The sequence below is a fragment of the Haliaeetus leucocephalus genome, unplaced genomic scaffold (assembly GCF_000737465.1).
Source record: "Haliaeetus leucocephalus isolate CR32 unplaced genomic scaffold, Haliaeetus_leucocephalus-4.0 Scaffold0, whole genome shotgun sequence".
NCBI lineage: Eukaryota > Metazoa > Chordata > Aves > Accipitriformes > Accipitridae > Haliaeetus > Haliaeetus leucocephalus.
The window spans coordinates 1,305,862-1,321,892 of NW_010972436.1; positions in this window are offsets into that span (position 1 = coordinate 1,305,862).

The following is a 16,031-nucleotide window of genomic DNA, read 5'->3' on the forward strand; positions in this document are numbered from 1 at the left end:
AATAAACCTCACCAGAAATTTAAAAAAAAAAAAAGAAAAGAAAAAAAAAAAAAAAAAAAAAAACTTTCCTCGCCGCCGTCTCCCTCCCCCGAGGAGCACGAACCCAAACACACCGAGACACGCCCCTCGCACCGCCCATTGGACGGCGCCCCGCCGACCCCCACGCTGATTAGCCGCTGCGCCTGCTCGTCTTCTCCCTCCGCTCCCCTTTCCGCCCCTACACGCTGCCCATTGGGAAGACCCTCCGGGATCTCTCCGCCCATTAGCCGCGACCCACGTCAATCACAGCGCAAGACCCGCCCCCAGCGCCTCTAATTGGGCTGTCGCGTCGCTACACCCTCACCGATTGGCTGCACTTGCTGACTGTCAACTGTTAACATTGCCCCCATCGCAGCCCTCCCTGGCTCCCACCCCTTCTTCCTCTCTGCCAGTTGGCTGCCAGATTTGCCCCTTAAATGGGGCACCCGCTCCCCCGCCCCTACTTGCCCCGCCCTTCCGCGCCACGGATTGGGTCGCGGGTTGCACTCTCAGACACCATTGGAGAAGAGATATGCCCGTTACACCCTAACAGCGCGAAGACCCGCCCACCGAGCCGCTCTCCTTGGCGGCCCCTCTGCGGCGGCGCTGGGGCCCTCCTCAGCCGAGGCGGGAGCTACGTCACCGTGCCTATTTCATTTGCCGGCCCCCAGGGCGGGGCGCGGTGACGGGCACACGCGAGAACGAGTGCGGCCGCGGCCGTCACCTCTCAGCAGCGCCGGGCGACCCCGCCGCGGAACGGCGACAACGCCACAACTCCCTCCCGACCCCAACGACATTTAGCCCCTGAGCTCCGCCCTTCCCGTCACGGACACGCCCGCCCGGAAACAACTATTGGTCAGGGGAGATGTCAGTCGTGCGGTTCAGCGAGGCCATTGGCGGCAGGCCGACACCTCCCGCAGCCAACTGGCAACCGCCCCCGATGTCACCCGCCGGATGACACAGCAACCGTAAGGGGAAAGGGGAAGGCGTCGCCACTGATTGGTCGATTTCAGCGTCAATCTCCCTGGAGCGCCGGAGGGAGGTGCCTGGGCCCGAGTAAAGCGGGGCGGGGCGATGCTGCGTGCCCGCCGGGCCCCACGTGGCCCGGGCCGTTGCGCACGTGACGGGACCCCCCTCCCCCCCCGTCACCACCGTGAGCCGTTGGGGGCGGGGCCGGGCTCCTGTCAGAGAGGCTGATGGCGGCGGCGCCCGTCGGGCCCCCTCGGCCCCGTGAGGGAACACAGCGCGGTGAGCGGGGCGGTCGATGGTCCGCCTCTCTCCTGCCCGCCCTCCCCGTTCCCTCAGGGCTGTCCCGCAGCTGTTGGGAGGCCTCAGGGCGGCCTGGGGGAGGCCAGCGGTCGGGGATGGCCCGGGAGGAGTTCGGCCGTCGAGGAAAGGGCGGTTTTGCCCGTCGTGCCTTGAGAGCCGGCGGCGGGTTCCTTTGGAACGAGGCCTGAGGGCTTTGGAGGCCGCGGGGATCCGGACAGCTCGGTCCAGAATACCTGCAGTCCCTTCGCTGTGCGGGCTCTCTGCGCTGAAAACGAATTTTGTCATTTTCAGATGGAAGCTGTGAACAGCAACCAGGAAAACCTGTGAAAAATGTTTTTGCAGTGACTACAATGTCAGTCATAAATGCAACCCTTAAAAATAAACGCTGATCTTCGGTACCTGTGGAGTGGGCTGAGCTCAAAACTGGGCTGCGGGGATGGGGCAGTGGGAGAGAGGCAGGAGCTGGCCTGGGAATGCTTTCCTGGAAGGTGACCTGAAGCCCGGGGTGAGGTGCTGCAGTGTTAGGCCGGGGCTGGAAGGGTCCGGAGAGCAGGCATGGGGCAGCGCTGCTGGAGCTCAGAAAGGGAAGGAAGAAAATGGAAGATGTATAAGCAGGACCCTCATGGGACAAAGAAGAGTTTAGGATTAGCAGAACAGAAGAGCATGCCCAGAGGAACATCTCAGTCTCTCAAACTGATGGAGAGGAAGCACTAGTTGGGGGGGGAATAGATGGAATAACAGAAGCATGTGGAGGATAAACTAGGAGGAGAGAGAGGGTATCCTTGCTTGTACCAAATTTCTATGCTCGTTCTCATTCTTATTCTCCAGCATTTTTGAAGACTGCTGTTATCTTAATGGCTGTCGCTTCCTGACCTCACCCAGGGCTGCATGCCAGTGCAGTGTTTTCGTCTGATCTCCTCCAGAGAATCCTGTTACAACCTGATCAACAGAATAGTGGGGCAGCTGAAAATACCATCTTGGTGCTGCAGAGAGAACTGTAGAGATGCGACGTGCCTGTCGTGTTAGTGAGCAGGGCTATACGGGTGTTCAGTGAAAACGCTGTCTGTCTTGGAGGAGCCATAGAGCCCTTCACAGGTTAGTCATCACCAGGAGGGACAGCTGCCAGCACAGCAAAACAATGTGTGCTGCTGGCACAGGCAGCAGACAAGATCCACGCGAACTTGGGCTACACAAGTCAGTAAACAGCGGTGAATCTTTTGATGGCTTCCCTATTCAGTACTGGTAATCAATTTTTACATTGATTGGTGGGAGAAAGAGCCTCATTAGTATGAATAAGACTTTATACTGGGTATATACATTCTCATTACTGTAGACCTTTAAGGAATGCAAAAGGCACTGTATAAATCAATATCAAATAGCAGCATAAATTGGGGATGCACCTCGCCTCTGTTCCTCATTGTTTATTCACTGAGTAGGAACTGTCTGTATCCTGTCTATATCCGCATGTATTTTTCTTGGTGTAAACAGAAATCACTAATATACTGAGAGTACAGGTGACATGCACTGGGAGAGAAGGATATGTCCAAGATCCTGACCTTGTCTTTGCTGTAAGTAAAAAAAAAAACCCACACCATTTTCCTGTTTAGATTCCCTTTCCCCTTATTGGTGTTCTTTTGCAGGTTTTCCTTCATTTGTTTTGCTTGGGCTTTTGGTGCACTTGTAGCAGGACATGGAAAGCAAGGTGAAGCAATATGATTTATTTTGCATAAGCCTAGGAAACCAGACCTTTTCATTTCACAGGAGCAAAAGACACCATGGCCCTGTAGTTTCACACTACAGAACAAATTTGAACTGTAGAAAGCAAGCAGATTTTGTTGGTTTGTCTGAAATGATAATGGATGACTTGGAAGTTGCCACCCGGGTTCACCTGTGGATTTGGGGGGAATCACAGCTCCCAGGCTAGTTTCTGGCTCTCCTCAAGTCCAAACGCTTATGAACAAAATAGTTCCTATTTTTTTTCATACCTCACCCATTGCCATTTCTGTCCAAGAACGGGACTGTTGGCTGGTGAAATTGCATTTTTTTCCTCCACTGGATGTCAGTGTTACGCCACTGCTGTGGTGCATTTCCAGGTGCTGGGAAAGGTTGGGCTTCTCTGGGGTGAAGACTTCTGGAAGGTCTTTCTTCTGTGGTGGACAAGTGATGTGAAAGACCATTGAAGCTCGGGGGAATGGGCTCAGGGCAGTGTGGATATGTTCCCTTTGGCTGCTGCAGAAGCAGGCTGGGACCCTGCCTGCAAATGTCTGAAAGTATCAAACCTCACAGGGACTGTAGCCTGAGAGACAGACACACTTCAGTGTTGGGGTCAACTCCACAACTTTTTGACTATTCCAACCTCACCTCATTATGCTGTGAAAATGCATGGCCTCTTCTTTTTTAAAATTAAGTTTACTTGTGATATCAGAGAGACAAATAATACTGCACCTGACAGGGATACAGGACAGGGAGAGGCTGCGTGAAGGGACTTTAAACAAACAAGGAATGCTGCCAGCTTGGGACAATTCTGAATGCAGGAATGAGGGGGGACAAAACACTAGAAGCAGCTTTGATGTTTGGAGTTGAAAGTCAGGGTTTTTCACACCTGACGCTGGTTTATTATTTCCAACAGTGCCATAACATCTTTTTTATAGGCTTGCTAGGTTTTTAAAATTAATGTACCTGAATGAACTCTGGATAGTCAATCACTAAAAGCTACTGCTACTGAAAAACAGTCTTTGCTAACCCTGCCTTTTTTCTGCTCCAGACACCTCAAGCAGCAGCTCTCTAGTGGGCACGGAAAGGAACCGGTTAGTTACCTGCATTGCGATTAAGAGATAGGTTACTTTTTGGAAAGCCACGGTAAAGTGTATGTTGATGCTCTTTATGGTGTATTATGTTTAAGTGTTTTGGTATGAAATGCGGCGTTTAACACATGATATAATGCTGTACTTTATCTGTGACTGAAATGCGGGCAGCACTGGAAGAGAAGATGGCTGTTGTTAAAAAGATGATTCGTAAAAAAGTAATAAAAGAATTTATGTTCTCTTGTTATATTTAAAGACAGGCTGATTAGGTTATTCTCTTGCTTCTTTCTTTCCCTTAGAAGCTACTTTTCTATCTGTCCTTTTCCTAGAAGACTTCAGTGAAGTTTCAGCAGGTATATGACATCAAAGTACCAAAGGACTAAAATATTAATATTTGGAAACATTTTGATGCTGTTTAAAATATCAATTATCCTTATTTAAAAGTATTTATCCTAATAATTACTTTCAGAAAAGATACCTGCTAAGGATTCAGCATTTCCTGTTCCTTCAGTTGAGTGGTGAGATTTTTCAACCATTCTCCTACATCCTTCACACCGCTTTTCAGGGAACAAGCAAGAGAGAGAGAGGAAGTAATACTTCATATGCCTGGGAGCTGTAAAAATGGGGATAGGAAAAAGGAATTTCTATTTAAAATAGAGAAGAGCAGATTTCAACCCAATTATTTTTTCCTTTCTAGGTCACCTATAACACCAGAGAACAAACACAGAGAAGTAATTTAAGGAAAAAAAGAAGTAATGAATACTAGAATTAAATGAAATAGCAGGAGGAAATTAGGGAGATAATGTCAAATGTAATTTTGAAATTTGTACGTTGTGCTAACATTCCTGCTTTACAAAAAAAATGTAAAAAATATCTTTAATGACTGTTACTGTTCAGGATCTGAGCTTTAAGTCCCAGTCAGACATCTTCACATCTATAACTGTTCTTAATATAATAGGCTTATTTTGACATTACCTATTTTTATGTGTCATACCCAGGAAAGACATGCAGTTGCAATAGATACAAGAGCAGTTTATGCATATCTTGGGCAAAGTGCTTAGCAGAATTTTCAATTTGTTGTGCTATCGCGCTTAACATAATACCGTTGGAAGGAAGAGAGGAAAAGAGAAGGTTGTCAGCCCACAGCGAAAGGGAAAAAATTACTGATATGATGGCAGTGTTTTTAAATGGAGAACAATTTATAATAGTATTTTGTTTTGTTTTGTTTTCCTGGAGGCAAAATTAAAACAATGCTTCATTAACATTATTTGAAGCTATTTTAAGTATTGCCATTTTCAGCAAAACAATGTGAACATGTGGGGGGGGTTTAGTGGAATGTCGTGGTTTAACCTCAGCCAGCAACTAAGCACCACGCAGCCGCTCACTCACTCCCCCCCCATCCAGTGGGATGGGGGAGAAAATCGGGAAAAGAAGTAAAACTCCTGGGTTGAGATAAGAACGATTTAATAGAACAGAAAAGAAGAAACTAATAATGATAATGATAACACTAATAAAATGACAACAGTAGTAATAAAAGGATTGAAATGTACAAATGGTGCGCAGGGCAATTGCTCACCACCCGCCGACCGACACCCAGCCAGTCCCCCAAGCGGCGAATCCCTGCCCCCCCCACTTCCCAGTTCCTAAACTAGATGGGACGTCCCATGGTATGGAATACACTGTTGGCCAGTTTGGGTCAGGTGCCCTGGCTGGGCATGAGAAGCTGAAAAATCCTTGACTCTAGTCTAAACACTACTGAGCAACAACTGAAAACATCAGTGTTATCAACATTCTTCACATACTGAACTCAAAACATAGCACTGTACCAGCTACTAGGAAGACAGTTAACTCTATCCCAGCCGAAACCAGGACATGGAAAAAAGGCAATTAGGAAAATGTTTTGAATAATATTGTATTCTTGTACCAAAACAGTCTTTTTTTTCCATTTTTTCACTTATGTTGGCAGAGGAAGATGCCTGCTTTGTGCTTTCGGTGCTGAAAGTGAACCAGTGCGCATATAGGAATTACTGGCTGGGGCTCGAGCAATTATGCTGAGGCTAGAGGTCATGTGGCTCTTCAGACAAGATTTTATTTACCTTTTAACCTCCCCATTCCACCAACTTGGTTAGAGCTATGATATTCAACACCAGTAGCAGCCTGTGCAAAACTGTTTTGAGTCACCTTTAGCTGAATCTAGATGAAAACTAAAGTATAGGTATGTGAAAGCAATTATAGTATTTTTATTGTCACAGATCCACCTTCACCATCAAGACAGCATTAGAGTTTTACAGCTAGATGTAGGGTAACTGCTACAGGCACTTTCTCCCTCCATTTTCTACACAGGAGATTTTATTTCTCCAAAGTTAGCCAGTTTCATATGTAGTACTCATTTATATACCCATTTATGTCACCCAGCCCATTACAACAGAAGAATCAGGTTTGGAAGAAAGAAGAGGGCTGGGCACATTCCTGCCAGCTCCTTCCCTGTGCCACAGGAGCTATGGATATGTATATGCCCGTGCACTTGAGAATAAGGAACCTACCTCTGATATCACACATGTATAATCAATACTGATGCTGGAGAAAGCTCCCACCTGTCCTTCTATTCCAAACTCATTAGGATAGCAAGAGCATATGATTCTTTTTTCTTTTTTTTTTTTTAATTATTATTTTCTGGGAGTTGTAGCTGTATAGTAATTTAAGATGGCAGCTTTCCAAGGCTTTGCTGTGGTTCTAATTAATTGGGTATGCTGTTTAATTTTTTATTTTAACTCAAGCCTTTTCCTCATATTCAAAAGGGCTCCCATTGTCCCTTATTATTAATGAGATCAAAGCAAGCAGAGCGGCTGCCATTTCTCCTTAGTCTGTGGAAGTGAGACTGTCCGTAGTAAAAAAGCGCAGCGCTGCCCGCACTTGTCAGCGGGACTGAAAGCAGTAAGTCGGCAGAGCAGCTGCGCTTCTTTGGTCTGGTGAGCTGGACACAGACAGCGAGCAGGAGTAATGCTCTGCGAGAAACACACGTGAGAAAACCAGGAGCAGGGCCTGGAGAACGGGGGATGGACTGAAGAGTTACTGGAGGATGGGGCAGTGGAGTGTGCAGAATGCAGGGCAGAAAATCTGGGGGAGGGGGAAATCAGTTTTCTTTTCTAGCGTGTGGAAAATTGTTCCTCCTTCAGGCAGCCCGGGTGAAAAAGAGAAAAACACAAAAGTTGCTGTCAGTTTTCATTAGGGATTTAAAGCTACAGTTTGACTCTTTAAACTCTCCCACACTTTGGGTGGTGGCTATATTATTGCCCCTTCACAGGCTTCCTTTTCTTCCCAAAGTTTCCAAAACTGGTATCTGATGGAGAAGCCTAAGTTACTTTTTTTTAAACAAACCAACACAAAACCAATCATCCCTGAGTGTTTAACTGGACTGCTAACTGACACTTGCAAAGGAGCCAGAGTCAACCGTGGCAGGACCTGAGGACAGAAAGTGAGAATAATTCAGGAAGGGAGCATCAAAAGTAAGAAAGATGGAGGAGAAAACCAGCTGAAAGACAGCATAAAATGAGAATTGGTAAAAAAATATGGTTACTGAACATCTCAGCGCAAGGCAGAATGAGGATGATGGTGGGAAAAACGTGGGGAAGATGTTAGGTGCCAGGGAGTGGGAAGCTATACGGGAGGTTTCTTGAATCTAGGGCTAGTGTTGCGCACTGAAGGGCGTATTTTGTCCCTCACACGGAGCTCTCGGCAGCTGCTGTCTTCTCCTTGCCCTTGCGCCATCCCTGATGAGCTGCAGGGAGTCCCTGGCAAAGACCCTGCAGGGAGAGCTGTGCGGAGAGGCAGAAGGGAGAGCGACGGCAACAATGGGAAAGGAGTAACAGGAGGAAAAGCTGCGAGGGAGAACAGCCCAGGGTCACCCCACGTAAGGTGGGGTGAACCCCGAGGAAGGTGGCAGCAGCCGTTCCCATGACTTTGCCTCCGGCGGCTCTGGGAACAAAGAAGAGCAAAGCTGGGTGGGCCAAGCTCTTTTTTTTTCTTTACTACTCAAACCTGACTCCTTGCAAACCCCATGACTCACTCGCTGTCCTAGCTCTGCTTCTGCAACGGTTGGCAGCAAAGTCAACCCCAGTTCGTGAGTAGAGCTTTCCGTGTCACCTCCTCGATGGAAACCTGCCAGCAGCTTCCCTGTGGCTGCCACGGGATGGGCTGCTGCGAGTTTGAGGTGGGGCTGCGTGGGCAAAGCCCTTAGGCCGACTCCTGGAGCAATTAGAAGACATCTTGGTACTGGGAGATGATCTCTTAGGAGACACTGATAAACTGTGTGCAGGCACCAATGGGGGAAGACTCATTTGCTCAGGGGCTACAGCAGTGTTTGGCCCACTGTGCCATTTTCTTTTTGCATGAGGAAGGAAAGGTAATCGCGATTCCAGTGGATTTCATCATGTGCCAATGGCCTTTCTCAAAACACCAGGTTCTCTCTCCCTCACTTGGGAAAAAGCAAGCAAAAACCCCAGGCCTTTCCTCCTAATCCTGCCCTAAAGCATCTTCTGGATTGCTAGAGGAAAGTCAACAGTTTGTTGGGGCTTGCTTGTTTGTTTGTTTGTTTTCCCCCAAAAAGAGAGCAAAATGTGCTTTCTTTTGAGACTGCTTTCTGGATTCAAGGACCTTGCTAAAAAGAAACCGTGTTCCTTCTCAAGAGCTCTCAGCAGCTCAGTTCTAGTCTGTTTGCTTCCACTGCTTGGACCACACTTGATTTCTGCTGCTGGATTGCTTGTCGTCATTTAGGATCTTACAGAGCCTAAACCAGCCCTGGTATCTATTGTAACCTATGGTCCTGCTTCCACAGGGCAGTGCCAGTGCACAAAAAGTGAAGCAAATAAATACACATTTAAGCTACTCTTCCAAGACATTCCAGACCAGGGCTGTGTTCAAGAAGACAGGGAGGCTGTGTTTACCAAGGGAGCCCAACTCCTGCAGAAGACCTTCTGTTGCAGCAATACTCAACGCAAAGACCCTACAGCGTTTCCAAGAGTGTCCTCACATTAAACAACGCTGCTGTGCACAGATGAATTCCCAATTACTTATACCAAGCACTACTTACGTGGAAGATTTTGAAACAAGATGGAGCCTGCCTGGAACAACACCCTCCTTTTGGCTGCAGGGTACAGCATCTGTAGCTGGCGCCTGTGCTTGTCTGTCTCTCTCTTTGTTCTTGTGAGTCTGTCTCCCTGGATGCAAAGAGGAAGCTGTTGGTCATACTGTGCTGTCAGTAACTCCAGTACAAATCCAGCATAACCCCACTGGGTGCCGGGAAATTAATCTGGATTTGCAGAAGCATAACTTTAGCTCTGTAGCTGAATTAACATCTTTAAAAGTGGTTTGGAAATTGGTGAGAAACCAGTAGAAACAGCTCCAACTTTTCCTTCCAGAAAACTTTTGATTTATTGAAATGTTGCAGTCATAAATACAGAACAAAGGAAGTGAATGTATTACAGTGTCCTCATTGTGAAAGGGCAATGGCAGATGCTTGATAAACCAGGAGACAGGTCATTATTTCAGTGCAATGCCTGTCAGAGCGTCTACCTACTGCACCTCTCCTAAAAGTTATTTTTTAACTTCCTTCCTATGAGATTTATTAGACTGTGAAGGAGAATCTCAAACAAGTGGTAGAATAATTTACCAAGTCCTAGAAAAGGTACATTGGTGAATTGCCTTGCATTGTACTGGGGCAGTGGACCAGACGACCTAGTGGCCTTTTCCATTTCTAATGTCTATGATTATCACAGTTATACCTCCGGACACTAAACAGAGCCATTTTCTTCCTTTCAGTGGCAGCAAAATGTCACTAATGGCCATGCTAAATCAGAGCAATTGTTCCTTCTGCAGATGTGTTGTGCACTTAGCAAGATGGCTATAAATGATCCCACTTTGTTTAGATTTGCTATTTTCTGTTTCTGTAGTGCAAGTGCTCAGCACAAGGGGACTGCCAGCCAAGGGAAAGAATTTCTGGTGGGAGATTAAGGATAACTAAGGAAATGGTTGCATGACCTATGAAGAGAGGATCATAAATATTGCAACAATAAAACCAATAGCTCTTTCAAAGTTTAAATAGCTTTTCTTTTCAAACACTTGAGGTAAATGCCCTTTTCACAAGGTTGTCTAGCATCTACACCTTGAGATTTCGCACAGAGTTTGACCAAATATACTGCAATTTCTCAGGGAGCTAGCTATTTCTTCTAATTATCTTTCTTTGTGGAAGTGTCCCCTCCACAGAAGATAGACCCCAGCTACCTGGAAGTTGCTTATTGTTTCCTCTAGTACTGAAGTTTCAGAAAAGCCAGAGCATAATAATAATAAAATAGCCCCTGCATTTCTTACGCACAACACCCACCAAACAATGCAAGAAGGGGCAGGTATGGTTCTGCTCTTTATAACCAAGCAGCAGCACTTACACCTTTTCATGTGTCCCAGGCAGAGCCTCAGACAGAAGCATCTGCCTACACAAACACTCAGGTGTAACATTTATATTCTTCACAATCCCAAGTGTGCAAAACCCCAGCCCTGGGCTGCTGCAGCTCTGCAGGTACAGACAACTGACATTCCTATCCCACACAGCCTGTTGGCGTGCAAGACATAGCCTTTGTTTTTAATGCTTGCTGTAGGATCCAGCCCTGGAGTAAGCAGCCTGCTCTCTTGTGTGCTCGGGGTTTTTTCCCCATTCTCCATCCCACCATTAGTCTGTAGTCAGTTCGGGGGAGCATAGACCAATGCGTTCTGCCAGCTGTATCCCAAGGATGCAGATCTCGCAGAAGTGTTCCTATTCCTTTGTCACCCCATGTTCTCGTGTTCATTTAGCTCGTATTTCGTAGCCCTTGGCTTGGGAGTACTGCTTTGACCGCTTTGAAATAAAAGGGCACAACACCTGCCACAGTACAAGGGCTGGAAAGTCTTGATAGGAGTGCTCCATCCTGCAATCAATCAGCTATCGGTTGGACTGCAGAAAGCAATATCCTTCCTGTAACAGCCACTCCAGTTTGGTAAATCAAATAGCTGAAGAAACACGGGTGTTCATTCAGCCCACAGCAGGCATGTGCCAAATCCACCCCCAGGCCCATGCAAAATGCTGATCAGTCCACAGCCCACTGGTGCAACATACTTTTCTTTCTTGCACATTGGAAATTTGCTACTCGGAAGCTTTTTTGCTATAAATTAAAAAGGCAAAGGGCCCCCTGAATACGGTCAATACTTACAAATGGAAAATATCTTTAACCTCACCTCCCTGATCCTCCCCTATGCTACTGTATGTATGCGCATTAAAATCAGCTCTCATTTTTATGTTCTAGGTTTCAGGCCCTCTATAATAGCTACAATCCTCATTATTCAAATGTAGTTTGCCTCAATGCTTTCTGCACAAATTCTTTTGGTTGTGTTTTCCTAGTTACGTGCAATTTCACACATCCAGTGTCTATAAAATCATGGCTTTCAGCATTCCCCATCATCTAGAAGTTGCTGCTCTCTACCTGAGACAGGCAGAAGGGCTGTTTTATGCCTACAGTTCTCGTACAAGTGACATATCTAATGTTTTAGAAAAAGAAAACAAAACCTAACAAGTCAGATGAAAAGGCAGAAGTTGATACTGCAGACAGACAGGCTGGAAGGGGAGAGAGAAGCAGGATTAGAAACATCTCCAAAACTTGAGACATCGACACATTATGTTATGAATTTAGGATATGCCAGCTACTCTGCCCCTAAGTCCTTGTGCAGACACTTCTCAGCTACTGTCCCTTGCTTCCCTATCTTCCTGAAAAGCATGGCAAATTTGCCCGTGTTGGGAGTGAGACTGGAGTAGCTGGGGTGCTGTACGTTATACTGCGGTGTTCTGTACCCTAACTCCCCAAGTACACATGCCCAGACATGCAAGATCAGAAATAGGTGTTGTGCAAAGAGTGAGGTAAACATCTGCCAGCCTTCCTACATGCATAAAGGCCTTACTGTTTCATCTACGTCCATAGGATTTTCTTCCAAGATGGTTCATACAGTCATTGACTGTGCTTTTCCTAAGCCTTGCTTATTAAGGAGGATTCCCAAATTTGCATTTCTTCAGCAGGCTAAGGGCAGGGGACATAAGGTCTAGGGACACAAAGAGGTCATTCATTCCTGGACTGTTCCCTGATTTTAAAAAAGCACAGACAAAAGTGTCAAGAAACAAGAGAAAAGTGTAATACTGAAGTTGCAGTGAAGTGAGGGGAAGGACAAGTTTATTTTACTTTCTTGGAGAACCTCCCTAAAACAAGTGCAGAAAAAAGAAAAGGCACAAGGTGATGGTGGTGCTAATACTATAAAGAAAGAGGCTCAGGATCCACAGACATACCTGTGAAAAGCTTGAATTAGACAGACTCCTCTTTAAGGGTACAAATCCAATTGCGATGTGGAGTTTAAACACTGAAAGAAAGACGAGGATTTTGTTTATTGCAAATACTTTTTCATGTACCTTAATGCCCAAAAGTAAACTAGAGGCTGAATTTATTCTGAAACATGGTCAGGAATTTTAAAACAGGCTTTTGTATACACAAACAAAGGGAGCATGGGAAACAAGAGCTTGGGAGTTACTTAAATGTCAAGGATTACATTGTACCAGGTAAGACTGAAATACAGCAGAGGGACTCAGTTTCATAAATGAAATGTCATTGCTGATGGGTACAAATTATGTAAGATGGAAAGGGAAACAGTGGTGGCACTTTGTCAGATGCATTTATAGCTGCAGCAAGATACAGGTCAGTTGCAAAGAGAGCGGTAGTAAAAAATAAAGCAAGTAAAGAAAAACTGAAGTGGACATCTGCTACAGCCTACTCCAGCAACGAGAAAGCAGGAATGAATTAGTCTCTCTCAAGGTACTCAAAGCCACAGGACACTGTACTTGCAGGGAATTTAGCTGCTCACACATCTTTTAACAAGCACTGCCAAACATTGGCTAAACATGTTCACATGTTACACAGAAACCTGCTCTAATCCAGACAGTACAGGTTCTTGACAAATAAACAAGAAAAATCCCCCAAACCCAGGAACTGTAGCTGAGAAATTAAAAGCGACACCAATGAACAAACTATCTGAATGTAACATAGCAAAGAGTTTATTTGTATGACTTAGAAAAGGTCTCCGGAATAATTCACTGGACACATATACATGAAATATAACAAATGCATACCAAAAGAAACCCAGAAGGCACACATTCAGCCAAGAGGCTCATTCAGAACCACTTACCATTTCACACCAGAAAGAAAGAGCTGTGAATTCCAGCTTCGTTACTCTCTGTCCAAAACCAGGACTGCAAGCGTAGGCCCCATGGTACGCCACACAGGCCAGCAAACCTGGGCTGACAAGCCAAAGAGTAAATGAGATCTGGAGAACAGGCGTCCTCTTAGGACTGTCCAGGGTCAGGACGCAGATGCCAGAGAGCTAATCTTGTTCTTTAAAATAGCAACAGAACAACAAATGTCTCCCATCTTTCCCACCCCCTTGGGAGGTTAGTGACTTGGTTGCAGGAGGTGGCATCTTGGGCAAGGACCAAATGATAGCTTATCTGATGACTGCTGTAGGTACTGCTGTACTTCCAGCCTCCGCTAGCAGACTTCCAACAGAATTCTTAACCACTGCTCCTTGCCCCTCTGTCCCCCAGCACCATCCACCACATTTTATCTGGAGAGTGACAAGAGATTGATTTTACAGGTCACAGCCTCAAGTTTCTAGCACTCATCAAGAACCACAATTAGCAAAACTAGTCAAAATAAATGCGGTCACCTCACCCAGACTCAGATCTGTTGCCATAGGAGCAGCCAAATAGTCCAAGTTCAGCTGATCTTATCTTCAGGGAGGAACAAGTTCCACCAGAGTCTGAAACATCCACTCTGGATCAGCAAGGCTGCATGCATCCCCAAAGAGTCACACTGAGTTTAAGGAGCAGATTCATATCATGCAAGAAGGCAAGTTTGCTCTCTCAAATTAAGTCATTAAACAGTGCGTGATAAGCTTAAGGAATTCTACTAGCCCCTGGAGTCAAGGCATGAGACTTCTGTGACAGGGGAAGGAATTTAAAAACAAGGGAACACTACCTTTCAGCAACTGGTGTGGCAACGAAACAGAAGACAAACAGATGAGAGACTCTCTGGAAAGGAGATCCTGTTAGTTGACAAGGTTAAAGTAAAGCACTCTCACATCTGTCACAGGAAAGAGAAAGTAAAGCATGCTAATAAGTAAGCACAGAAAGAAAGGAACAGCAAGTGAAATCAGCCTCTCGGACTATTTGTGAAATCACTCCACCCAAGATGAAGCAACAAAGACATAAAAACAAAGAGATAGAGGACTTCCTGGAAAACCTGACCATATATATCAACATGGTACTAATTAGTTAATTAACCTATTGCACAATTAAAAAATAAATAAATATTTTAAAAGTCTGGGAGAACAAGGAAGCACCAGATGACAATGATCCTATCAGAATGAAAAGTGGAACAATGTTGGCCTGATAAACTTATCTCTGATCTCTGCTAACAAAGTGAAATAAATACAAGGAGAGAAAAAAAATCTCCCAAACATCTGGACAATAACGGAAATATGGCAAAATCAAGCCATTTTAGACATCCCTACAAACAAACAGTGAGTAGCTTTTGGCACACGAGCTGTACACCTGAAGCCAACAGGATAACTCATGTATTGTTACTTCTACATCCAAGTGATGGTGTCATTTCCAACACCTCTTTTCTCCCATTACCAGGAACAATTTTATAAAACACTGCTGATAATAGGAGCTGACAGACCCAGCTGTAAAAGTGCAGCTTGTTCCCAGAAGGCTATATAGAATAGCTATATAGAGTAGCAAGCATTTAACCCACCAAGTGAAGATGAGTATGTTTAACAGAGGGCAGACCACCTTTGGTATTTTAGGGTCTCAAGACGTTCTGCAGAGTAAACGCAGAGCAAAACAGAGCTGCTTGCCATTCAAGTTAAATAGACTTCCAGGAAAGGCAGTTAATCAACCATCAATCAATCAATCAATTGCATTTTATCGCCAGCTACAGACAGCTGTTTCAATGTAACAACCACTACGGCAACCCAGCACCTGGAATAGTCTTTGGAACAGCTTGTTCTGTGTTGGGAGTGCAGCAGTTGCCTTTGCTGTGAATTTCTTGTGTAGTGAAAAACCCAGTTTCTCTAAACAAGAGAGATGTTTTTCTGATGTCTGAATGGTTCTTTTGCAAGTAGGTATGTTAGTTTTCAGGTGTCTACTTACAATTAGGATTTCTTTTTCTTGGGTATCACAAGAGGGCTTATTTATGACAGCAGAGTATGTAATTTAGATGGCAAGAAAGCAGAGTGAAACATCAATCCACACACTGAAGAAATAAAAACAACCTGCTTCTCCGCTTCTCCACTCTGTTAGTGGGTAGAATTGGAAAAGGGCCAGTGAACAAGAGGACAGAGGTGTCAATCAGGTCCCATATAATGAATAGCTACATATACCATGAACCTGCAACTTGGAAAACGTGATGATATATATGATACAGGTCTGTAAAATCACAAGTGGCAAGGAGACAAGGAATAGGGGTGGTCATCACTCCACCTGACAGTGGAAGAATTAGGGTCACTCGATGAAATAATCAAGAAAACCATTAAAACAGCCTGGCAATGGTTCTTTTTTCATACCACACAATGAACTCAGCGTTCATTGCCACAGAACACTGTGGAGGCCAAAAGTAGAGAAGGATTTTTAAAAAGGGACCAAGTGCATTCATTAAGGCCAGGTCCAGCAGGAACTGCCAGTTCAGAAAGTCCACAGACTGCTGGGACAGTGTCAGAGAAAGACCTCTGTATACAAGTTTATATTTTGTGCTACTGTGATCACCTGTTACTGGCTATCCTCAGACACAGGATAGCAGATTAGATGGCCTTTGGTCT